At 40.4% G+C, this 26,181-nt stretch overlaps 1 non-coding gene across 1 annotated transcript; it reads left to right on the top strand.

Annotated features, from left to right (window-relative positions):
• The first annotated feature begins 3,228 nt into the window (after positions 1–3,228).
• On the top strand, positions 3,229–3,335 carry LOC145135348 (small nucleolar RNA R71). The gene has a single exon (XR_013719810.1). It is a non-coding gene; the product is annotated as a small nucleolar RNA R71 (small nucleolar RNA).
• The last annotated feature ends 22,846 nt before the right edge of the window (positions 3,336–26,181 follow it).

Genomic DNA, 26,181 nt, shown 5'->3' with positions numbered 1-26,181 from the left:
TCACCCCTACCACTACTAACACATATGTCATACCATCCTAGCACATAAAGCATATTAGATAACAACACACCAGATAATTATCACAAAGACAATCATCTAACAAATAACTCCTACTAGTGGGTCGGCATTGTGGCCGTAGACCCACTCATACTGGAAGGTAACTCACCTCGCACTACTGAAGTCCCGAAGACTCAACCCCATACTGCTGACGTCCCGCAGACTCAACCCCAGCTACTGGATGACAGATTCCCGGTCTGTCAATATCAAAACATCACCCAATTAATAATTGGGTTCCACTACATAACCATAAGTACATGTTTTGGGTAATTACTACATTACCCCTAGCTTGGCTTATTCAAGCCCAATGCCCAATTCATAGGCCCAAAGTCGACTAGGACTCAAAGCACAACATATGGCCCAATTTTCCAAATTGGGCCCAAGCCTATACATGGTCTCATTCTAAGGCCCAACATCATATAATCATTAAGGCCCAAACTATGGCCCCTCTATGGCCCAATTTTCCAAATTGGGCCCAAACCCCTTACATGGGCCTTACCCTAGGCCCATTAAATATTCTAGTCCATTTGCTTGACTTTGGATGGCCCATTAATAACGCAATCATCAAGGCCCAATAGAAGGCCCAACAATACACCCATGTGAAATTAGGGTTTCACATAAAATGACGATTAGGGTTAAGTGTTTCTCACTTAACCCATTAAGGACTTAATCCATTAAGGACTTAATCCATTAAGTCCATCATTTTTCTAAATAAGTTATATGGTGTGATTGGGCTTAATCACACAATTCCATTATTCCAATGGCCCACAAATGGGTCTCAATAAGTCCAAGCCCATAAATCCAATATTAGGGTTTTCTAAACCCAAATTAGGGTTTCCAACCCATCTTAGCCCAATAGGCCCATTAGTTAAGTCCTTGGATCCATTAGGGTCCATTAAGCCCATTAGACACATGTTTGGGCTTTTATGCCCATTAAGCCTCATTGGGCCCATTAAGCCTCATTGGGCCCATTAGGGTTTCAAGGCCCATTAGGGTTTTAGTCCCTTGACCAAACATCCCCAAACTAGCAATCCCAACACAACTAAGCACACCGCCACCCGACACGGCGGCCGGTGGCGGCAGGAGGCGGCAGCCACCACCCTAAGGTGGTGGAATTTCCTTTCATTATTCCATTTTACAATTTACAAGGAAAATACCAAAGCAAAACACACACTAACTAAGCTAAACATACACACACATCAACACCTTGTGGTGGCCGGCGGTTGACAAGTGGCGGCAGCCACCACCCTATGGTGGTCGAGATGCCTTTTCTGAGGACTCCAGCCATACATCCACACACACATCGACTGTACATGCACTTCTTCACTCCTTTACTCGAAAAGGGAGCCCAACCACCCATTATGTGACATAAGGCGGCGGCAGTGGTGATTTCTCGTCGGCAGCCACCACCTCACGGTGGTGGCAGTGATTCCTTTTTGGCTCCAAAAATCAAAGCAACACGAAACACGATCTGGAACACACTCCCATATGTGGAACGACCCACACAGCCCCGCCATGAACAGGTGTGAGTCGGCAGCCCACACCGATCTCAGAAACGAAACTGCAACCATCTTTTCTCGGCGGCGAGCGACAGCCGGAGGCGACTGCAACATGACGACGGCGGCAACGGACTTGTGACGACGCAACAGGAATCGAGGGAAGTGGCGGCGGCGGCCTCGTCGTCATCGGCAACGGAGTAGCACTGCAACAGAACGGCAGAGAAGGAGCAGCGACAACAACGCTAGTCATTGAAGGGCAACAGCAGCGACGCTCATCATGGCGGTGGTGCAAGGTGGCGACGAGGGAATTTGAAGCGGCGGCTGGAGATCTCCGATGGTGCAACGCCGACAATAGAAGAAGAGAATTGCAGCTGCTCTTGTTTGCGCTAAGGTTAGGGTTTAGATTGAGTTATATATCCCGCAACTTTGAAACTTCACCCCATAATGGCAAGTCTGGTCCCTCTCTATACAATTCTTCTCAACTATGATCCAAAATTTACCATTTGAACCCTGCCTCCTGAATCCTTTACAATTGAAGTCCGAATTTTACCTTTTCAACCCAATCCATGGAAATCTCTTACAAATTAAGTCCCATAAACTATTAAACAGCCCCCAATATCTTAATTATGACATAATCAGCCCTTCCACCTCATTTCCTTTTAAATTAAATTCAAATAATTACCACAGAGCCCCTATCTTCATAAATAATTATAAACTGAGTCCGAAAATTACACTTTTAACCCTCGACTTCTAAAATGGTGGCAATTAGCTCTTCGAGACCATCCTTTTACACATAATTATTTATTTTAGGGCTACGAGTCATTCATCTCTTTATTTATTTATTTAATAAATAAACGGGTGTTACATGTTGAGAGAAAAACTTGAGAGGCACACTTGAAGAAACGTTAGTACAAGTTGATATTGCGGAAATTAAAGTTAATCTCAAAGGATCATAAAGCTCAACAATAATATAAGTTAGAGTTAGATAGTTAGATGATTAGTTGCGGAAAGATAAGGAAATATAAAATACAGCAAGTATTATATCAAGTAAACATTTAAGTTGATTCTTAACAAGGAATGCAATCAGACTAAGTTAGTGAGTGAAATCAAGCTTAGTGATTAAGTCTAGAAAAGACTTGCTCTACAAGAGAGATTACAAGGAGTTACGATTATATTTGAGTGATAAGATAGTAGAGAGAGAAGAGTAATAAGATTAAAGATTCATAAGAGAGGTGTATTCATTGAGAAATGGAGAACTCTATTTATAGAGTCTCGAAGATTACATACAACCTAATCTGTTTGAGTTGCCACGCAGGGCACTATGGATAAAAGAAAGTACTTATACAAGGAACATATAAAAGACTAAATCTAAGAACTGATGATGTTGATTGCGGATGCTGATCTGACTGCGGGTAGAAATTGACTGCGGTTCCATGAGCATCTTCGGATCTCTTCTAAGTTTAAGAGGGTCACTTTTAATGTTCCAACACCACTGCCTTTTACTCCATCGTGTCTTGGGTTGTGGTACTCACGAGAATGCTTCGCGAATTCTTCAATTAACACCTTAATCTTATTTGAATTTTTCTTCGTGAGAGGTCCTTGCGAATCAAGGAGTTGCCTTGTCATGACATTGACCCCGTTATAGAATATGGACACTTCTTATTGTATGTTAAGGTCATGTTGAGGATAATTCCTTAGTAACCCTTTGTAGCGCTCCCAAGCCTCGTAAAGTGATTCCCCTGGTTGTTTCTCAAAAATGGCTATCACCTTTTTGAGTTTAGCTATCTTGGAAGGTAGGCAGAATTGTTCTAGAAACTGCTCGCGCATTTGGGCCTAAGTAGTGATTGCACCAGGTGGTAGTGCCTTTAGCCAGTCTTTTGCAGCTCCTTTAAAAGTGACTGGTAACATCCACAACAAAGATGTCTCTCTAGGAACATTAGGGACATTGAAATAGTCTGCAATGTCATTGACCTCATCAAGATGCTTAAAAGCATCCTCATGATCCTTTCCATAAAAAGGAATATCCTTCAGTACAGTAAGGATGTGTCCCTTCAGCTCGAATGTGGCAGTGGCGGGAATTGCGGGTTGTACTAACACCGGACAAACATCGTCTCTAATTCGCTTCTTGTTAGCTCCCATGGACATATCTTCAATTTTTGCCATCTCATTTTCTAGCTCGTCTTCGGGTCACTATTATATAGTTCGAACTCAGGCTCAGATTCGTATTCAGACTCTTGTGGATTAGGTATTTGATCAAAACTTTCAACCTTGCTCTTGTCCTTTGAAGATATGCTTGACTCTCCCGTTTTCTTTCCTGACTTCTTTGTAAAGACAAATTTGAGATCTTTGAAGGACGACTTCTTTGGTGTTTGGTTCACTTCTGCGTTCTTATCAGTCTTCTTGTGAAGGGACGACTCTGGATCTTCAAGTGGTGGCACCAAAGGTGTGTTGGAACCTTTGGTCATTAACTTCTGCAATAAAACAAAAATAAAAACATAAAACTGAACAAAAATTAAATAAAAATCGCCTACTGACTGGCCACCACGACGTGGTAAGAGTCACCACCTCGTGTTGTCGCAGAAAAATTAACAGAAAAGAAAAACAAAGAAAAACGTAAAACTGCTGAACTCACGTCGTGAGCTTAAGGCTAACGTTGTGAGTTGAGTACAAAAACCTAAGCAGAAAAAGTAACTTTTTGCTGGTTTTACCCCACGAAAAGGATCGATCAACCTAAAGCAAATAAGTCAACAATCAAATAAGTCGTTCCCCGACAACGGCGCAAAAAACTTGATGCGTCCAAATAGCTACCTAATTTTATGTTTATAACCTAACTACTTAACTAACTAAATTGCACCTAGGCAATGTACCTAGTCAAATTATAGAATAGTTTGGGTAAGTCGGGTGTCGATCACATGGAACGGTTTTGACTAATTAATCTACCTACTATTAAATTAACTTAATTTTCTAGCTAAGTGGGGATTTTATCTAATTTTGCAAGTTTAGATGAACTTAATTCTTAACACAGATTCAATCAATAAACAAAACACTTCTGTTAGTTCGAATCCACCTTCCCTCAATGGTTTATAAACTAATTATGACAATTCCTGTTGGTTACCAATTAGTAATAGTTTTAGCAATTTAGTTCTAAATTTACTAATATTAATTAATTCATGTAGATCTATGTATGTTCACACATAAGTTAACACATAATCAATTATTAAATAGAATTGGAGCTATGAAAGATTGATTTGACAAACACAATTATATTCATAATTTGAGTTCTCTAGCATAGCCAAATTTAATAATTCAATTACTTATCTAAGATTGGTTTGATCTTAGCTCTAATAATCTAATGTTCACTAACTACACAGAATAAAAAGTTTAAGCAATCAAATATTAAATCAAGCATGCTAGGTATAATCAATCAAACACTAATCATAACCAAAAAGCAAAGTATAAACTAGCATAGTAAAACCATGAGTTCCAGCTTCATCTAGCTAACAGAAGGAGCTAGATTTAGCTGGACATCCTAACAATTAAGCTAACACAAATCATATTCAAAAGCATGTTTGAAAAGTACCAAATCTAGAATCAAATTATGAACTTCTCTTCTCCCTTGATCCTAAACCTAATTTCCAGGCTTTCAAACTCTGTAAATTTTGACTTCTGAAACTCTCCAAGTTAGCCAAAAGTCTGCCAAAAGTCGTAATGATCAAGTGAATATATAGTTTCAGATTTTTCCGCGCTCACGTCGTGAACATATATGTCTAACGACATGAATACAGTAGATATCCGTATTTGACAAGGAGTCTTCTTCGTGATGTCTATCTTCAAGAATATTCCCACTCACGTTGTAAATCTTAAAGCTTCACGTCGTGAATTGAGCTGTTTATGTGGGTTTCTCTTTCTTTTATTCTCCAAGCCTCCAAAGCTCCATGCTTTGTTGTTTTTAGTCCCTTTCCTTGAAGAATTGTTCTATTTGGCTGCAAACTACAATTAAAGCTTATAAGTATCATTGTTCAATGCAAATAACCAAAATATGTATAAAAATGTAAGTAAATATTGCCTAAAAACATGTATAAATATGGCAATATCATAGCTGCTGCAAGCACACACACACACACACACACACTCTCTCTCTCTCTCTCTCTCTCTCTCTCTCTCTCTCTCTCTCTCTCTCTTCTCCATGCTTTCTGGAAGTCAAAGTTTCCGACCGCTACCATCTGCCGCCGTTGGTCGCCGCTGGCTACTGCCCGCCATTTTATGTTACCACCGCCGCCGTACGCCACCAGGTGGGTGGCTGGGTCTATTTCACGAACATAAGCGTGTGTGTGTGGTTCTTGGCTGGAAATCACAAGAGGGCCACCACCACCTCCGTGAGGTGGTGGCTAGTACCTTCGACCACCACCTATCACCATAGAGAAGCTGTATGTGTGTGGGTGTTATTTTATGTGAGTGTTATTTTGGGTATTTTGATGTAAAATGTGATGTATTGTATGGCCGGATAATTAAAGAATTCAACCCGCCACCTCCGTGAGGTGGTGGTTTCCAAATCACGCCGCCACTCTGCCGCCACCAACGGATACCTTGGGTGGCTGTGTGCTTTGTGTGTGTGATTTTTATTTTGGGATGCTTGCAATTTTTTAGACAAAAATCATAACCACCACCGCGAGGTGGTGGCCGCCGCCGTGAGCCGCCATTGACCACCACTACCCGAGGTGGTTTTAGGTGGTGCCCGACTTGTTTAACCGTAGTGGGCCCAATGATGCCCTAATTGACCTAAAAGCCCAACCATTTGACTATTACGCTAGTATTTGGGTTGAAAACCCTAATTAGTGTTTCGAAAACCCTAATATCATGAAACCCTAATTTTATGGACTGATCGGGACCCGCACTGGAATTATTTACTAAACTTAAAATATTAATTAATAATCATTTCAAATTAACCTAAGGCAATATTGGAATTAATGGATTAAGTCCTTAATGGGCTAAGTAGGAACACTTAACCCTAATTGTCATTTTATGTGAAAACCCTAATTTCACTTGGGCCTTGAGTTGGGCATTTCTATTGGGCTTTGGCGATTGGGCTATTGATGGGCTATCCAAGAGTAAGTAAATAGACTAACATAATTGGATGGGCTTTAGGGTAAGGCCCATGTGAGGGACTTGGGCCCAATTTGGAAAGTTGGGCCATAGATGGGCCATAATTGGGCCTTTATGATTTTGAGATATTAGACCATCGGAATGCCAAGTGTTTGGACCAGAATAGGTGGTTGGGCCTTAAGGTAAGGCCCATGTGAAGGGTTGGGCCCAATTTGGAAAATTAGGCCATATGTTGGGCTTTGGTCCATTGGTTGACTATTGGGCCTTTGGAGTGTGAGTTGGGCCTTGGGCTTGGAAACCAATTATTAATTGGGTATTGTTTGATGTTTAAAGTTCGGGAAGCTGTCAACCAGCTGCTGGAGTTTTATCCGTGGGATTTCAGCAGTGCCAGGTGAGTTCTCCTCACTATACTGATAGGGTCTATGACACTAGGTCGGTCCCTTTGGATTTTTATCCTGGATTTAGTATGTTGTTATAGATTCATGATCTTCAAGATCGGTACCCTGGTAGTTAGGGTGTTGTTATGTTGTTATGATCTGTTAGATTGGTATCCTGGTAGATAGGATGATGATATGCTTAGCACTTTGTATGATTTGTGTTTATTGCTTGATTATGTGATATGCGTATGTCGACATATGTGGTTGTGGTTGGGTTGAGGCGGTCCTGCTTTGTGCTGAAGGCCAACATACCCGGGGTGGTCTGGATAGACTGTAGGCCTGCGAGGCGGTCCAGTCAAGCGCAAAGGCGCAACGAGCGGTCCGGATATGCTGGAGGCCCTGCGAGGCGGTCCAGTAATGCCGAAGGCTCGGGAGCATTCCAGATAGGCTGTAGGCCCTGCGAGGCGGTCCAGTCAGGCTAAAGGCTCATTATGCATACTGTTTGATATTATATTGTTGTGATTTGTATGAGTTGGTATTTTAGGGGTAAATCGCTAAGCCTTCGAGCTTACATTTATCGATTATTGTTTTAGGTACAGCGGATGACCGCGGGAAGGCGAAGGCGTGACTGTACACTTCCTCACATTTTGAATTGGATTTCTAGGATACTCTGATATGAAACGATTTTGAAAACAGATTTGTAATAACTAATGGTTCTTGAATGATTTAAAAAGTTTTAAATTGGCTTGTATTTTTATGGATGTTACAAGTTGGTATCAGAGCCTTGGTTTGAGTGAATTGGATAAACACTTGTGTGAATCCAGTCTCAAACTAGGATCTGAGATATTTTGCAAAATGTTTTTGAAAAAGAAATTATAATAAAAGAGTTGGGTTAAGGCTATGGGCTCGATCTATTGTTATGTTCTTGTTTGATTGTTGACTTGGGATCGGGAACATGGACCTTGACTTAACTTTGATTTTTCAAGAGGATGCGAAGTGTACGATCAGCCGGAGCCAGTAAGTAGACCCCAAAATACCAAATAGTTATCTGATATTGTGATATGATAGAACAGTATGCTAGTGATAGGCTAGGGATCTTCAGGAATTTCATGATAGAATTGCCTTATTATATGATGCCTGATAGCGTAGGGTTTTCCCTATATGAAATTGACATCATTACTGTAGTTGCTTAGTGTATACATCACGACCGTACATAATTAAGATCTTATAGCCTGAGAATGTTTGGTTTGGCCGTATTTCCTGTTCTTGTTTGATGAAGGGCTTAGGGTAGGATCAGGTATTCGAAAGTCTATAGGGTCCAACGTTATGTATGGTTAGCATACACGAGTGCTGCAGGGTTGGTGGAAGCTTCATGGGTGAGTTGTGTGAGGTCGATAGGCCAGTTATGAGATATTTAACATTCCTCTAGGAGTGAGGATTGAGCGCTTTCCATGTTTATGTATATTGTTAGGGCGCTGTGATGATACTTGAGACAAATATGGGTAGGTGTGGAAGGTAGTATGGGCCCATACTACTGAAAGCACAGGACCCATACGCGTATCAAGGAAGTCACAACCCCTAGGGTTGGGTCAGGAGTTGGTTCCCTTTCATTATATGGGTTATCAGAGATCTTTATGGTGTATTACCAGAATGGTGGTAACGAGACGTCTTGAGACAGATCCGGGTCAGGATCAGGAGCTGGCAGCAAGGATAGGCTAGTACTGCCAGAGGATCGTGTCAGGGAGATCATCCGGGAGGAGGTGATCGAGATTGTCCAGGGATGGTTTCCGGAGATGTTGGGTCTATCAATATCGCTATTGTTGAGTATTTGATGAGCGTTATGCAACCATTGACGAGACGGCAGCCACGACAGCTACAACAGCTGTAATGACGGTAGGGGGAGGAGCCAGTCGGGCTTTCCAATATCGGGACTTCGATAACGCGAAGCCCTAGACTTTCAATAGGGTTCAGGACCCGGTTATAGTCATGATGTGAACATATGACGTGGAGGGATGTTGCTTCACATGTTCATGTCCTACTGCCCAGAAGGTCAGGCGTGCTCTGAACTTGCTGAGGTCCAGGATGAAGGACTGGTGGGGACTTGTTATTGGGACATGTTCAGATGAGCATAGAGATGCAGTTACTTGGGATCAGGGAGATGTTTCATACTCGTTACATTCTGCGGGTTGAGTGGGAGAGGCTGGCATAAGAGTTTTTGGATTTGAGGCTTCGAGGGTTTTGTTCGAGACCGGGATTCGAGTCACGGGGACTCCGGAACGGAGTGATCATTATGATCAGCTGGAGTTTTGCAGGCGAATGTAGAATGGTTAATCGATGGATTGGAATATTGTTTTCTAGGGCAAGGACTATGCCCTTCTAGTTTTTCGAGATCGAAGGAGTGGGCGGGCTTGTGACCCCTAGATCAGGTTGTATTCCAGCTCAGGGTCAGTTGATTATAGGGGTTGGGGACAGTATTTCAGTGCTAGTGAGCGTAGGTGGGTCGATGAGGCATAAGTATCCAGTGAGGTCTGGTTTGCCTTGGATCTCTTGTATCGAGCGGCAAGGATTGATTGTGCGATCTATTGAACTTTTGGGAATGGAGTCTATGTCTTGGGAGAATTTTGTAGCTCGGTTTAGGGCAGGGGATTCTTCAGCTACTACGGTTCAGCTGTGGATGATTGATCTGGTAAGTGAGTCAGGGTGCGAGACCTTGGATGATAGAGCCTATCACACCCCGCTAAAGCATAAATACGGGGCGTGGCAGTACAAAGGGTTTCATAGAAAAAGATAAAGACAACACAAACCATAGTATTAAAAAGCATTACAATTTTACAATGGGTTTGAACAACTTTTAAAAGAAATTACAATGTAAATTGAAATTGAAATACAACACATGCAAATGCTCCTAAAAGTGATGTGTCCCTAAGTGCCACTTACTCGATGATTCCTGAAAAAGCATGTAAAACGAGCGTCAACTATAAAATAGTTGGTGAGTACTCACATGTTTATAACATAATATAGTTTGAAATCATGATAATCAGAATATTTATAATAGTTTCCATAAACAATGTTCATTTCTAAAATAAGTAAATAAGTTTTCATAAATAGAAGTTCGTTGCTAAAGCGAGTAATAAAGTTTCCATAGATCGAAATATATTGCAAAAATGAGTAAATAAGTTTGCATAAACAAAGTTCGTTGTCATCAAGAGAAATACAGTTTGTTGCCAAAATGAGATGCAAAGTTCATATTCTCATGGGAAATAAAGTTCAATGCTAAAACTAGTAAACAAGTTTCATTGCTAAAATGAGTATACAAGTTTCGTTGATAAAATGAGTATAAAAGTTTCATCACTAAAATGAGTATACAAGTTTCGTTGATAAAATGAGTATACAAGTTTCGTTAATAAAATGAGTATACAAGTTTCAGCGCTGAAATGAGTATACAAGTTTCGTTGATAAAATGAGTATACAAGTTTCGTTGATAAAATGAGTATACAAGTTTCGTTGATAAAATGAGTATAAAAATTTCCATGGGATTTTAATGTAAAACTTCATAAATTTAAGTTTTTAGGACTTTTAGGGTTTTGAGGAATTTTGTAAATCTTTGGATATCAAAATAAATTGAATCTTTGAGACTTCAAACTATTTTAGAGTTTCATAACTCTTATTCAAGTTAGAAATAATGTTTGTAATTTATTTTTGTCGGTTTATTGGCATTTCTATGTAGTGATTCCGAGATTCAAGCAAAATTGAGGTATCAAGTATACTAGTCCTAGTTTTCAACTTTGACTTAAGTTTCTATGAGACTTTGAAGTAATTTCTACTTCTAGGTCAAGTGTATTATGTGTTTGTATGATTCATGAGAAGGTGTTATAGTCAAGGAATGACCCGAATTTGAATATGTGTTACAGTTAAAGTAACTATAGAAGTCACGTATCAATGTGAAATCTAAGTACACTATCCATCGTTTCTAACTGTTTCCAAGTTTCTAGTAGGTTATAGTATAGCTCCTAGTTATAAGGTCTAGTATGCGTTGTGCACATATGTGCAACTAAGTTTATTCAAATCTAGAACTGTCTCAAATTTTGACGGTTGTCACAGAGCCCAAGAGCGGGAGATTTGTTTGGAGCACATTGGGAAGAGGGGTATATTATGGGAGGTCTACGGACAAGGTCCCACACGATGGTTATTCAACATTTTCAGGATTCAGTGGTTCTAGTAATCGTTATTGATTGGCGGATGAAAGTGCCAATGGGAAGTAGCTTGTTGCTGAGGTAGTAGTAGGAGCATCTATCTGTTGGTCTTCAAGATTTGAGTGGGGATCATTCAAGCATTAGGTACTGTTGGTTCACCGGGATTCAGGAAGTGTTCATCTAGTTCTTAGAATTGGGTGATCATTTGGAATTGGCTATTAATGGAGCGCAATTGGCTATTAATGGAGCGCTAGTTGGAAAGAGTTGATTCTCGTCGGATCGATCGTTGGAAAGTGAGAATGGTTGGGAATTCCCAAATTTTCATGTATTGTGAAGACTTAGTCGAATCTAATTGGGGGAGAATCTTGCCGGAATGCAGAAGGGGGAGCAGTTTTGAAACGGGGATAAGTTTCGCATCCCCGTCAAGGAGAAAGGAGGTCGAAGTGGTTGTTTGTTTTGAAGGTTGTGCGAGTTTGGGGTTCAGTAAAAACTCCCCAGCATGTGGATTGCGCCTGCTTGGTGCTTGATAGCAGAAATTGGGGAATCAACTTGGGGTTCTAGTCATGAATTGAGTTCAGCTCGGGTGTTCGGTCGAGTGTGTGCTCGACTCTGCGGTTTTTGGGTTGATAGATTGAGGTTAGGGTATCAGGTTGCGGTTGTGTTAGGGTGAAAGTGTTGTAAGACTACAGGGGTAACCATAGCATTCACGAATTCTTTCAGACGATTAGGCCAGGCTGGAGCAGTTCCTAAGATTGTGGGTAGACCACGACATGGATGGTATCAGGAAACGGTAGGTCGTTGGGGACCGGGCACGATGTAAGACTACAGTTTTCTCGTAGTGTTCACTTTTCGTATCTGATTCAATAGCGACAGGTTGTCAGACTTTTATGGTCGGATGGACCAGAAGGATTTATGGAGCCATGAGTGGCGATATAGTTAGGGCAGTTATTGCTAGTCGAAGTTTCCTTCGGGAATCGCGCGGAGCGACTGTAAGATCAGTCGTTGGTTAAGAAACTAGGCAGAAATCCGGTATTCCGGATGAGTTTTCTGTCAAGTATAAGTGTACTACAAGGAAACTTGTTCTGTGATTATGCTTTCTGGTGAGAACCTCCAGTTATTAGAAGTTGGATAGTCATTTTAAGGGATAAGTGGAATGGAAATGGCAATGGTTCAGTATGTGCGGTCTGTCAGGGAGTCAGACCATCTCAAGATTTTAGGATTCAGATTGAGTAATGTGCTTATGTTGCAAGGAATGCGTTCACCTTCAGATTGTAGAGCCCTATGAGGGTTGGTTTTGATTGCCTTGGGAAGGCTGGGATTATGCACGGGATTGTGGCCATGTAGTTCAAATTGTCTGGCGTGTAAGGTATGATAAGAAACGATTTCGAGGACGAAATCAAATTTAAGTGGGGGAGAGTTGTAACATTCCGTTTAAAATAGAATAATTAAATAATAAACCCGGAACCCCGAGAAGTAATTTTTATTATCATTTTTTATTATTATAGTCCAAAAATCAGAATAATAATTTGATTGGGTGTTGGTTTCGGGAAGCCAAATGACAAGAATTGAATCTCCGGGGGTTAAAGTGTAATTTTGGGATCTATTTTGAAAAGGATTTCAGAAGTCGGGGTGTGTTTGACATCATTTGGACTTAATATGAAAGGATTTTGGATGGCTGGGGCTAAACGGGTAAATTATGTACCTAAGTTGAAAAGAATTTGTCAAGCAGGGGCTGCTTGGTAAAAATTCGGACTTGATTTGTAAGGGTTTTCAGAAGGAGGGGTTTAAATGGTAAATTAAGGACTTAATTTGAAAGAAGAAGGGAAGGAGGGACTGGAAGCGTAATTATGGTAAAAAGGTTTGAATGTGGACGGGGTTTATAACCCTTTCATTCCCTAACCCTAACCCTAAAGGTGGCACTCACCTCAGCCGCCACCCTACACCTTCACTCCCTCCAGCCGCCACTCTTGTCACCGCCGAAGAACACCAGAACGCCCATCGTCAACCCTACTGCTGGAGTGATGTTGTCAATGACAAGGATCTTCATGTGGGTCGCCAGAAAACCATGAGGCGAGGTTGCTGCTGCTGTACTCGGTGGGTTTCGCACCACCATCTTCCTTCTCCATTCTTTCTGGTGGCGCTACCCTCTACTGTCGAAGTCGCATCCACATTCGCTGAAGCTCCTGCTGCCGGCGACAACAAGGACTACCGGGAAGCGAAGTTCCGCGTATTTATGCCACCGTTTGCTCGTTAGACTGACCTACAGGCATCGTCGCCACCATCCCGCTATACTCTTCTTCTTCTGCTCCGTTATCTCGCGTCGCATCCGCTCCGAGTGGCAGACCATTTTACTCCGGCTAGCGTATGCCACCGAGAGTGAGTGACAGCGTGATGTATGCTTCATGTGCGTGTGTAGCTGCTGCAAGCACTCTCTCTCTTTCTCTCTCTCTCTCTCTCTCTCTCCCTCTCTCTCTCTCTCTCTCTCTCTCTCTCTCTCTCTCTATTCTCCATGCTTTCTGGAAGTCACAGTTTCCGACCGCTACCGTTTGCCATCGTTGTTCGCCGCTGATTGCCTCTGCTGCCCGCCATTTTCTGTTACCACCGCCGTCGTACGCCACCAGGTGGGTGGCTGGGTCTATTTCACGAACAGAAGCGCGCGTGTGTGTGGTTCTTGGCCAGAAATCACAAGAGGGCCACCACCACCATTGTGAGGTGGTGGCGAGCACCTCCGACCACCACCTGTCTCCATAGGGCGGCTATATGTGTGTGGGTGTTATTTTATGTGTGTGTTATTTTGGGTATTTTGATGTAAAATGTAATATATTGTATGGTCGGATAATCAAAGAAATCAACCCGTCACCGCTAATGAGGTGGTGGTTGCCATCTCACGTCGCCACTCTGCCGCTATCAGCCACCACATTGGGTGATTGTGTGCTTTGTGTGTGTGATTGTTATTTTTGGATGCTTGGAATTTTTTTAGACAAAAATCATAACCACCACCGAGAGGTGGTGGCCGCTGCCGTGAGCCGCCATTGGCCACCACTACCCGAGGTGGTAGTGGATGGTGCTCAACTTGTTTAATGGGCCCAATGAATCCCTAATTGACCTAAAAGCCCAACCATTTGACTATTGGGCTAGTATTTGGGTTGGAAACCCTAATTTTGGGGATTGATCGGGACCCGCACTGGAATTATTTACTAAACTTATATTATTCATTAATAATCATTTCAAATTAACCTAAGGCAATATTGGACTTAATGGATTAAGTCCTAAATGGGTTAAGTAGGAACACTAAACCCTAATTGTCATTTCATGTGAAAACCCTAATTTCACTTGGGCCTTGAGTTGGGCGTTTCTATTGGACTTTCGCGATTGGGCTATTGATGGGCTATCCAAGAGCAAGTAAATGGACTAAATAATTAGATGGGCTTTAGGGTAAGGCCCATGTGAGGGACTTGGGCCTAATTTGAAAAGTTGGTCCATAGATGGGCCATAATTGGGCCTTTATGATTTTGAGATATTGGACCATTGGAATGCCAAGTGTTTTGACCAGAATAGGTGGTTGGGCCTTAAGGTAAGGCCCATGTGAAGGGTTGGGCCCAATTTTGAACATTGGGCCATATGTTGGGTTTGGTCCATTGGTTGACTATTGGGCCTTTGGAGTGTGAGTTGGGCCTTGGGCTTGGAACACAATTATTAATTGGGTATTGTTTGATGTTGGCAGTTCGGGAAGCTGTCAACCAGCAGCTGGAGTTTTATCCGTGGGATTTCAGCAGTGTCAGGTGAGTTCTCCTCACTATACTGATAGGGTCTACGACACTAGGTCGGTCCCTTTGGATTTTTATCTTGGATTTAGTATGTTATTATATATTCATGATCTGCTAGATCGGTACCCTGGTAGTTAGGGTGTTGTTATGATGTTATGATCTGTTAGATTTGTATCCTAGTGTAACATCCCGAATCCCAAGTATTTTATTAGGTGTATTTATTTTTCAGATTTACTGAGTGACTCGACGAGTTGTGAGCGCAACTCGTCGAGTAGAGTTGGGATGGCCACGTGGGATTAATCAATGGACTCGACGAGTCAGAGAGCCGACTCGCCGAGTTGGTGATGTGTAATGAAACCCTAATTACCCGAGATTGGGCCTATATAAGAGAACTTATGTCCTCATTTCCGCCTCACCAGCTACCTTACATCCTTGAGAAAAACCCTAATCGCCCATTTAAGCTAGAGAGTGAGAGACCAGCTAATCTTGAGGTTTTTAGTGCATCATTTGCGAAGAAGAGAAGGATATCAAGCAAAGAGCAAGAAGGGGTCTGTTGGATCCAATGATATTTCGTCCAAAGCTCCTGAGGAAAGTAAAAATTCTACACCTTTCACATTATATTGGCTAGATCTCATGTGTGTGGAGTTTAGGGCTTTTTACCACCTTTTATTTAGGATTTGAGTAGAATGAGTTATCAAGAAGTATAGACCTCATATCTGGACCTTATGAGGTCCCTAGAGTCCAAAGGTCCCAACTTTATTCATCCATATGAGGGTTATTGTGCTTAACACATCATGAAGAGCATGTATTTGCATTTTGAAGAAAAAATCACATGCATGGACGTAAAGATCGAAGCTTTACGTGACAATCGAGTCTTGGGATGCTAGATCTAGAGTTTGGAGTGGTAGCTCTGCTTTTAAATGTCTGAATGAGAAATCAGATTGCAGGGACTCGCTGAGTCCATGAACTGACTCGATGAGTCGGTTAGGGTTTGTCCTGATGAGCTTGATCATGCGATAACTCGGGGAGTTGGTGGGTCAACTCGACGAGTTGAGCTGGACTTTCATGAGACTTCTGAGGAAATGAGGGGACTCGACGAGTTGCATATATGCACTCGAAGAGTTGGGGTCAACATGGACGGTTGACTCGAGTTTGACTTCTGTTGACTTTAGGGTTTGGCCAAATATGAGTAATTAAGACCATGGAGGGGTAAAATGGTCTTTCACCCATTTCAAGAGTTAGAGAGAGAAAGAATAACCATTGGTTATTTAGAGTAGTGAATAGAGTATTAATTCGAGATAATTATCCTATGTGATAGGTGGGGGCTAATTCGAGATTTGTGTGCGAGGTTACTCATTTGCGTGCTTATAAGGTGAGTCTTCTCACTAAACTTAACTAAGTGGTAATTTCTGTGTGACCGGAGGGTCTTTACTGAGATATAGGACCGGAGGGTCCAACCTAAGTTGTTTGACCAGAGGGTCATATTACCTTATTGACCGGAGGGCCCTATTTGTTTATACTGTGATATGTGTTATTAGAATTATGTTCCATCATGTGTACTGTCTTTGTGACTTATGCTATCATCTTATTCTGTGTATATACGAGGTTATGATCATAGGGTACTATGTACCTATATTGAGTAATATGATATCTTGCATTATGTTTATGTGATTTATGTTGTGTATTATTCTGAGCTTACTGAGTTAGGACCAGAGGGTCCATACGAGTTAGGACCAGAGGGTCCATCCAAGTTGTGGGACCGGAGGGTCCCACTGAGACACATTGACCAAAGGGTCTTATTGAGTTGTAGCCTCAAGTGGCTAATGAGCTGTGTGTGGTATTTTGGGGAACTCACTAAGCTTCGTGCTTACCGTGTTATGTGATATGTATTTCAGGTACTTTTCATGATATCGGGAAGGCCCCGGCTCGATTGTACGCACGAGAGAAAGAGTTATGTTTTGAGGATCCTGGATTTTAATCAAAGAATTATAGAGAATGTGTTTGTTAAGTTAGATACTTGGGATTTTGAGAAATGTGTTTATGAGAATTATGTGATTTAAAAAAAATTTGTTTGAAAAATTACGGTGTTACAAGTTGGTATCAGAACCTTGGTTTGAGGGATTCGGATGCACCTTCGGGTATGTCTGGACTCAAACTGAGGATTTGAGAAGAGTTTTTCAAAAGAAATGATTTTTCTAAAATGAGTAAGAGTTTCTAAGAGAAAACGAGAAGGAGCAGTGTATACAATCAGCCGGAGCCCGAACGGTGATTTCCCAAATTACCCTTATTTGTTTGCTTTATGAGATATTTATAAGATACTTATCAGACTCTTATGAGATATTAGAGTTTCATGCTAGAGAATAGGCTAGGTATTTCATATTCTAGGGCTAGAGTTGCCTGATTTGTGATGCCTTAGCCTAGAAGATGTTGCTATCTGTTATTTGCCTTGAGAATGTGTTGAATGGGAGTATCTAGCAGGAATATTTTAGAGAGAGCTTTGAGTAGCTGAGTAAATCGAGGAGAGATACCTAGATGAGCATTTGAGGAGCCTACCGAGAGAGTAGTTAGATACCACGAGAGGTAGGATTGCCTGAGTTAGGTAATGCCTTCTTGAGTTGAGGATAGAGCAAGTGGAGTTGTAACCTAGAGTGGTTTAACGTGGTGGTGCAGATTATTCGATGCCCGAATGCCATTTGATTTGTGCCTTGTGGAACTCTTCATGATGGGAGTAAGCAACTAAGTGAATATGATGATATTCCGGAGGTAGATGGCTGGCATCATACAGAGTTATTCAGCAGCTGATGGAAGAGAAGTGTGAGAACGTAGGAAGAGCCTAGGGAGTGATTTTAGTCAGGAGAGTACCCTAATAAAGGAGAGTATTCGCCGAGTAGCGACCTGGTGTATCGGGATTGGTGATCGAGGAGGTTGAGCAGTTACTTAGAAAATCTGGGACGATCCGTGTGGAAAGTATGGGTAGATGTGGCAGGTAGTATGGGCCCGTACTACCGAAAGCAGAGGACCCATACTCGAAACAAGGAGAATTCCAGAGGTTCTATGTAGCAGAATGAGAGGTGATAACATGGTTCGAGTACCATGATTCGTAGCAGATTGAGAGGAGATAACATGGTTCGAGTACCATGATTCGTAGCAGATTGAGAGGTGATAACATGGTTTGAGTACCATGATTCGTGGCGGTTAGTGCTTCTAATTTTACCAGTTATCCTGTTGTGATTGATTAGATTGAGAACAAAGATGATAGAGTGTGGGGCAAGAGGGCCACGTCGAACGAGTTTCAATGGAGCATACCTTGAGAGGGAAATCGAGTTAGTTTCCGAGAGATTTTATTGGTGAGATACCAGTAGGAGTCGCAAGACTCAGGGATGAGTAGAGATGATGCTTATTGGAGGATCGCGGTCTGATTTGAGCTATTGACCGATAGATGAGACGTCACCTTCTATGACAAGAGTTGCGTACCGTCCCCGTTTCCTAGGAAAAGCAAAAGAGATAACGAGCTTCCGGTTTTAGAGTTTGGAGGTAAACCTCGTGGGGTAGCATAGGGTTGCAACCTTTTCACCAAAGTATTTGGACAGTAGGTTTGCTGCCAGGTATTTCTTATACCATGAGAGAGTCATTAGTGGGACTAAGATGGAAGAGAACAAGGAGGTGCCTTATTGAGGGAAGGATACTTTTCGCAACAGTCTCAGATGATTAATAGGAGTATATTGGGGCGGTGGCCCTCGTTGTCTACATTGTTTATCGATTGTGAGAGTAAGGTCCCTTGCTGTTATGATGATTCTCGCGATGGGAGGTTGGTCGAGGAATCAAAGACAAGGTGCGTGATAGTGCATTATTCCAGATTGGGAGTCAGGACTAATTCAGAACAGTTAGGGTATCCGGCGGTGTGTCGGTTTGAGGCTTCGAGATGACTAGAGGCAGTCACGTTGGGAGGATTCTGAGAATTTTGTCTGAGTTACGAGATATTTGAAGTTGCTTGGTTTCCATCGGGGAAGATCATTGAGCGATCGTGTGGTACGTTACAAGAGTCAAAGTGTGATGTACCTGGTGAAACAGTATATGGGTAGATTGTTGGTATGCCAATTAGTGATGGTTCGAACCCTGAGTGGGGGAGAACTAGGTGTTCTATTGAGTGGATCATCGATCTGTTCAAGTGCGGTTAGAGAACTGGTTATGGAGATCTGCGGTGCGGACAAATGAGACCTGGGTTATTGGTGCAGGAGGCGAAGTGCAAGGCGAGATGATGTATGTGTATGCGCTTAAGAAAGGATAAGTGAATCCACAACAGGTGGTTGTTGGTTAGAGAATTTATTGTGGCCAGGGATTTTTGTGGGTTTGCAAATGTTGAGTTCGAGGCGGGTGGGTTGCTGAGTTCAGGGTGCAATAGCTGAAATTTGCGGGTATAGGTATAGATTGTGATCTATACTCCAGGAGGGGCAGCAGTTGATTTGTCAACCAATTTCAGAGTCGGTATGAGTAGTTTCGTATGGGTGGTGATCAGTAGAGGACGGAGCTTCGAATTTTCGGCAACGTGTTTTCAGTCATTGACGATTCCTCCGTGTTTCAATTTGTGAGATGGGAGTATTTCGGGGTTTCGAGTTGCGTGAGTGGAAGATCAGTGGTTGAGGCAAGACGTCGTGAGATGCTGTGATGATGTATCGAGGTACCCGTGTATGATGTCCTAATTTTTTGTCATGTTAAGACTCGAGTTGTAAGATGGCGAGTAGAGTACCGAGTGACTTTTGTTCCAGTGGGAACCTATCAGTTAATTGTCGTCGGGGTGGGAATGTTTAAGGGTGTATATGTGCTGAGAAAAGTGAATTGTCTATGAGAACTTACATCAGGAGTGGTAGTGCATAAACTGGGTGAGTGTAAGTACCAATCTATGTGGAGCTGCGGAGCATGAGTTGGTGAACTCAGTGTAGTGATGATTTGATGTTGAAATTATGGGGTGATAAGAGAGCAAGTGGATCTGAGTGGGAGTAATGGCTTGGGATTATCAGAAAAGACCATGGACTGAGCCGATGGTGAGTCAGTTAGCGGGAGAATGTTGTGATATTGCGGGGAGCCGTAGTACTCACTAGCCAGCGAGAAAGTGTCGTGGTACTGTGGGGAGCCGTAGTATTCACTGGTTAGCGAGAGAGTGTTGTGATACTGCGGGGAGTCGTAGCATTCACAAGTCAGTGAGAGGGTGTCGTAAGTCTGCAGGGAGCCGTAGCATTTATGAGTTAATATTGGAGCGTCTTAAGACTACCGGGGGGGGGGGGGGGGTAACTGTAGCACTCAGTAGTAGATAAGAGTGAATATTGTTTTGTAGGGAGCTGTAGTATTCTCTAGTCAGAGTATGACGCAAAGGAATTCTTAGGCTTGGGTAGCCTTACCACTTGAGTCTTAGGGAACCTAGTTGCCGGACCAAGGGCGAGACTGGGGTCTTCGTGACAGTTGGGAATTGTTACATTCCGGGTTAAGGAGGGATTATCGTAATCGGAAGGAATTGGAGAGATGGCGTGTGCATAAATTTGCAAATCGCGGGAATGGGTTGAGTATCAAATTGGAAATGAGTGGTTCTAATTATGCTGTTGAATCAGACTCTTGAGTTGAGTTTGACTGTATCGTGTGTTGAGTAGGCAGGATGAGACTCCGGGTTTCAGATGGATTTTATTTTTTAGGTAATGGCTTCCATTTGTTGTTTTGATCTGAGTGGGTGGGTTCGTTGGTTTGGGAAGGGCCACGAGGCGCATGGATCTAGCAAGTGGAGGAAGACAGAGGTCAGAGGTGAGGCGGCTTCAGATGGGATTGTAGTGTTCGCTGGAGGTAAGGCGAACTTCGTGACTTCGTGTGTTACATGATGGGCTGAGATAGCTATCGTGAGAAGGGGATTGTAAAGTCATTTTCTTGAATGTGCAAGGTGTAGTCCTTGGAGGCTCATTTGTTGGGTTGGGAGCTGACCTGGTGCTCAGTTTTGGGCAGGGACATTTGAGAGGAAGTTGGGGCTTGCGATTAAGATGTCAGAGGATGGTATCGAGTGAGTATGATCATTTTTCGATGTCCGGGGACAGAGTATTGAGGTTCATGTGACAACCGTCAAAATTCGAGTCGGTTCTAGATTTGAATAAACTTAGTTGCACATATAGGCACGACACATAATAGACTTAGTAACTAGAAGCTAAGTTATAACCTACTAGAAACTTGGAAACAAGTAGGATCGAATGATAGTGTACTTAGATTTCACATTGATATGTGAATTCTACTACTACTTAACTGTAGTGACTATCCATATTTGGGTCACTCTTTGACTCGAACACCATTTCATGAATCATATACACACATCATGCACTTGACCTAGTAGTAGAAATTAGGTCAAAGTCTCATAGAAACTTAAGTCAAAGTTGAAGACTATGACTAGTATACTTGATTCCTCAATTTCGCTTGAATCTCGGAATCACTACATAGAATGCCAAAAACAAAAAAAAAACCGATAAAAATAAATTACAAACATTATTTATAACTATAAAAGAGTTATAATACCATAAGATAATTTAAAGTCTCAAATATTCTATTTATTTTGATATCCAAAGATTTACAAAATCTCAAGACCCTAAAAGCCATAAAAACTCATATTTATAAACTTTAACCTTAAAAATTCTATAAAAATAATTATGAAACTTATAATATGATCTTATAATAATTAAAATTATGAAAATGCATTTAAGGAAAATAAAATTTAAGTCATTAACAATTGCCCTAAATTTATAAGTCAAAAATCAAGGTTTCATGAGAAAAAAACTTGGTTAGGGTGTATATTTTATAAAAAGTTTGATATTTTTATAAAAGAATTGAAATTTTTTATAAAATTAAAAGAGAGGGAGGGCATTTTACACTCAAAACCGTCCACCCTCTTCCCAAGATGCTTCCCCTCTTCCCAAAACACATAATCACTCCTCTCTCACACTCCATCTCCTTCACTTCTCTCTCTCTCTCTCTCTCTACACTCTCTCTCACACTCCACCATTTACCACACTCAAACTCTCTCTTTCCCTCTCTAAAACCACGAAATTCTCCAGCCAAGAACATCTCTTAACCTTCAAATCTTCATCTTCTAGGGTTGTTCTTCATGGTAATCACGAAAATCCTTCAATCTCCTTCACTTTTCTTTCTAGTTTTAAAGGTTTTTCTTGCATTTCCTTGTTCTTCTACACCATTCTCTTAGAAAATTTGTGTGAATGTTCATTCACTTCAGTTTTGATGATGATGGTGGTATATTTTCACCAAAAACATCTTGCATGTTACAAAATGGTGAAGATCCATGACCTAAACCTAAGTCAAAACCATGGAAATGCACTTTTCTACACGCTTTGGTGGAAAATCACCACATGCATCCAAAGTTTTCTTTCAAAAATGAATTTTAAACATTTCAAACTCATGAATGGTCTTCAAACAAACATGCATGTGATGATCTTCAAGCTTAGATGCTAGATCATCAAAGTATGTTGTTAAAAGCTTTCAAATATGTTCATGAAGGATTTATTTCCAAATAAATATCTAAAACTCCTTTTCTGACCAAATCCGATTTTTCCCAGATTCCCATCAACAAAATGAGATGTTCAACAAATTTTCAGAAAATAATTCATTTTTCTCGAATTATTATAATTATTGAAATAAAATAGGGCAATAAATCATATAAAATACTTTCTGAGATCTATAAATCCTAGGTAAATTCGAGGATGACCCCTATGCTAAACAATGACCCCACATTAAATTTCATCGGTTTTGGTTACTGTTTAATATGGTTTTGAATTTTCTTTTTGTTTGGCTCCAATAAATCATAAAAGCACTTTAGAAAATCTTAAAATGATATATAACAATTTTCGCAGTTGCTACCAGAGGTATAAGACTCAGAAAAATATTTTCAGAATTTTTCATAATGCATTCCTATTTTTCCCCGATTTTTGTATTTATAATGGCCTAAAAATAGAACAAATCGTTCTGCTCATCCAAAATTCATGAAAATTTACCAGAACACCTTGTAGTACATTAGGATGCTACATAAAAATTTTGATGATTTTTCTCTTCTGTATACTATTTTCTCCTATTTTCTAAGATTAAATACACTTAAATACACAAAATCGGATTTCATTATATAAAAACCACATTTGGTATTTTTCGCAGATTATTTACTCTGTAAATGAAGTGTACAAAATTTTTGGTAATTTACTTTAACTGTTTAATAATTATTATTCAATGAATGATTATTTAAGAGGATTAAACAAGGAAAAATAGCAACACTAATTGAAAAATATCTTTTATATTTTTCACAGCTTCTATATATGTAATAACAGTGTTACAAAAATTTTGGACAATTTTGGAAACTGTTTTCTATTTATTTCAATTTTTATTAGAATAAATGCTCAAAAATCATAAAATTGGGTTAAACTGTTTAGAAATCAATTTTTATATTTTTCCCAACTTAAGAATGTTTAATAACAATATCACAAAAAGCTTGGGTAATTTTGGAAACTGTTTTCTATTTATCCCCATTTTTATTAGAATAAATACATAAAAATCATAAAATTGGGTTAAACAGTTTAGAAACCCCTTTTTATATTTTTCTCAGCTTAAGTATGTGTAATGACATTGTTATAAAAAGTTTGGGGTATTTTCATAACTGATTTCTATTTTTCATGAATTTGTATCTATTTAGAGAATTAAATATGTGAAAAATGGTTATACATATTCATAATCCCTGAAAATTTATCTAGAAGTCTTTTAGTACATTTAGAACCAAAATCTGAAGTTTGGTAATTTTTATTAACTGTTTAGTATTTTTCATGATTTTATTGTTATTCAAGAAACTAAAATCGTGAAAAATAGTCAGACAAATCAAAAATTCAAGAAAATTTATCTTAAGGTCTTTGACTTCAATTAAAACTTAAATGCAAAGTTTGGGAAAGTTTAGAACTAAATTGATTTAGTTTTGAATATTTAATCATTGGAACACCTCTAAAATGTTAAATATTAACATTTCAATAATGGAACTTTTCCACTTAAATTGTTATATAACAATTGATTCTTTGAAACTTAATTTCCACAGAAAAATGTTTGTAACTTATCAATATTAAATTTTGACACATTATTGGCATAATTCTATTGTAGTAGTAAGTATACTAGTGTTAGATTTCGATTAGAGACTCACTAGCGAATACCATTATTGTAGGAATCGGTAGTGGTACACGTGGAACGTAGTTCAAGGCACCATTTGCATCATCTAAATGCATTGTGAGTATTCACGCACTCCCCTATTTTCAGTTTTTATGTTTTGGGGTGGAAAAGCATGTCCCGAAAAACTATTATTTGAATGTTGTATTTAAATTGATTTGTATCAAACATGATTGCTATTTTATTGCTATGTCTCTCTATGTATGTCTATGCAACACGGAACATGAGAACTTATCGTACTAAGGCCCTTCCCTTATCTCTAACCATTAACTCTTTGAGCCAATGGTCATTATGGATAGCGCTATTAGGAATTGACAACTCCTCACTCGCCCTATTGCTGGAGTGCATGATACCATATTCATCTATGGAACGATAAGCATAGATCTTGATAGGGCTTCAGTCATAGGTTTGGTTGAGACTCATTATTTGCTCATACACATACAAACTCGTTTCTCGTTATAGCAATAAATTTGTTATTAATTATAGCAATGAACTTTGTTTCTCATTACAACAACGAACTTTTATTACTGAAAACTTATATACATGTTTTAGCAATGAAATTGTTTGCTCCTTGTAGCAACGAAATTGATTGCTCATTTTAGCAATGAAACTTGTTTACTCATTTGAGTAACGAACTTTATCTTCCATGAGAATATGAATGTTGCATCTTATTTGGGCAACATACTTTATCTCTCATGATGACAAAGAACTTTGTTTTTACAAACTTATTTACTCATTTTAACAATATACTTTTATTATTGGAAACTTTTATCAAAACTTTGATTTCAATTCATGAACCAATATTATTTTGTTAAACTTGTGAGTACTTACCAACTATTTTTATAGTTGACGCTCGTTTTACATGCTTTTTCAGGAATCATCGAGTAAGTGGCACTTAGGGACACATCACTTTTAGGAGCATTCGCATGTGTTGTATTTCAATTTACATTGTAATTTCTTTTAAAAGTTGTTCAAACCCATTGTAAATTTGTAATGATTTTTAATACTATGGTTGGTGTTGTCTTTTAACTTTTGCTATGAAACCCTTTATACTGCCACGCCTTGTGTTTCCGCTTTAGCGGGGTGTGACAGTTCATGTTTGGATGGGTTATGACAACAGTGTATGTGGTGAATATTGGTGAGAATGTGACCCTTCCGTTCCGTTTGGGTTACGATTTGAATTGATTAGTATGTCTGACAAGAGTGACCAGCAACCAATTATTGGTCTATCGGCGTGTTCCCATCAGTCGGAACAAGGTAATTCGGGTTGGAAGTATGTTTCCAGGTATGCTATTCGATGAGCGAATGACATGATGATAGTTTGCATGGGCGGTCTGATAGGGAGATAGACCACTAAAGTTTCCGAACTCGGGAGATTCAAAGCTGACTCGAAAAGGGGGTCCGTCCTTCTTCAGAATTGGGAGTTCTTGTTGGGTTTTGGGTGTTTTGGGAGGGAGATTGTTGTGCGATATGAGATATTCGGTGGTGTGTCTTGGGTTGTCGGTGTCGACTTATGTTCTGTTGGGAAGCGATTTCGAGGACAAAATCTAATTCAAGTGGGGGAGAATTGTAACATCCCGAATCCGAAGTATTTTATTGGGTGTATTTATTTTTGAGATTTACTGAGTGACTCGACGAGTTGTGAGCCCAACTCATCGAGTAGAGTCGGGATGGCCACGTGGGATTAATGAATGGACTCGACGAGTCTGAGAGTCGACTCGCTGAGTCAGTGCTGTGTAATGAAACCCTAATTTCCCGAGATTGGGGCCTATATAAGAGAACTTATGTCCTCATTTCCGCCTCACCGACTACCTTACATCCTTGAGAGAAACCCTAATCGCCCATTTGAGCTAGAGAGTGAGAGAGAAGCTAATCTTGAGGTTTTTAGTGCATCATTTGAGAAGAAGAGAAGGATATCAAGCAAAGAGGAAGAAGGGGGCTGTTGGATCCAGTG

This window comes from Lactuca virosa, chromosome 8 (assembly GCF_052849685.1).
Source record: "Lactuca virosa cultivar CGN04683 chromosome 8, Lactuca_virosa_CGN04683_v6, whole genome shotgun sequence".
In the NCBI taxonomy this organism is placed as follows: Eukaryota; Viridiplantae; Streptophyta; class Magnoliopsida; order Asterales; family Asteraceae; genus Lactuca; species Lactuca virosa.
Note: the sequence above shows the minus strand (reverse complement) of the source record. Positions and strands in the feature narration are given on the sequence as shown.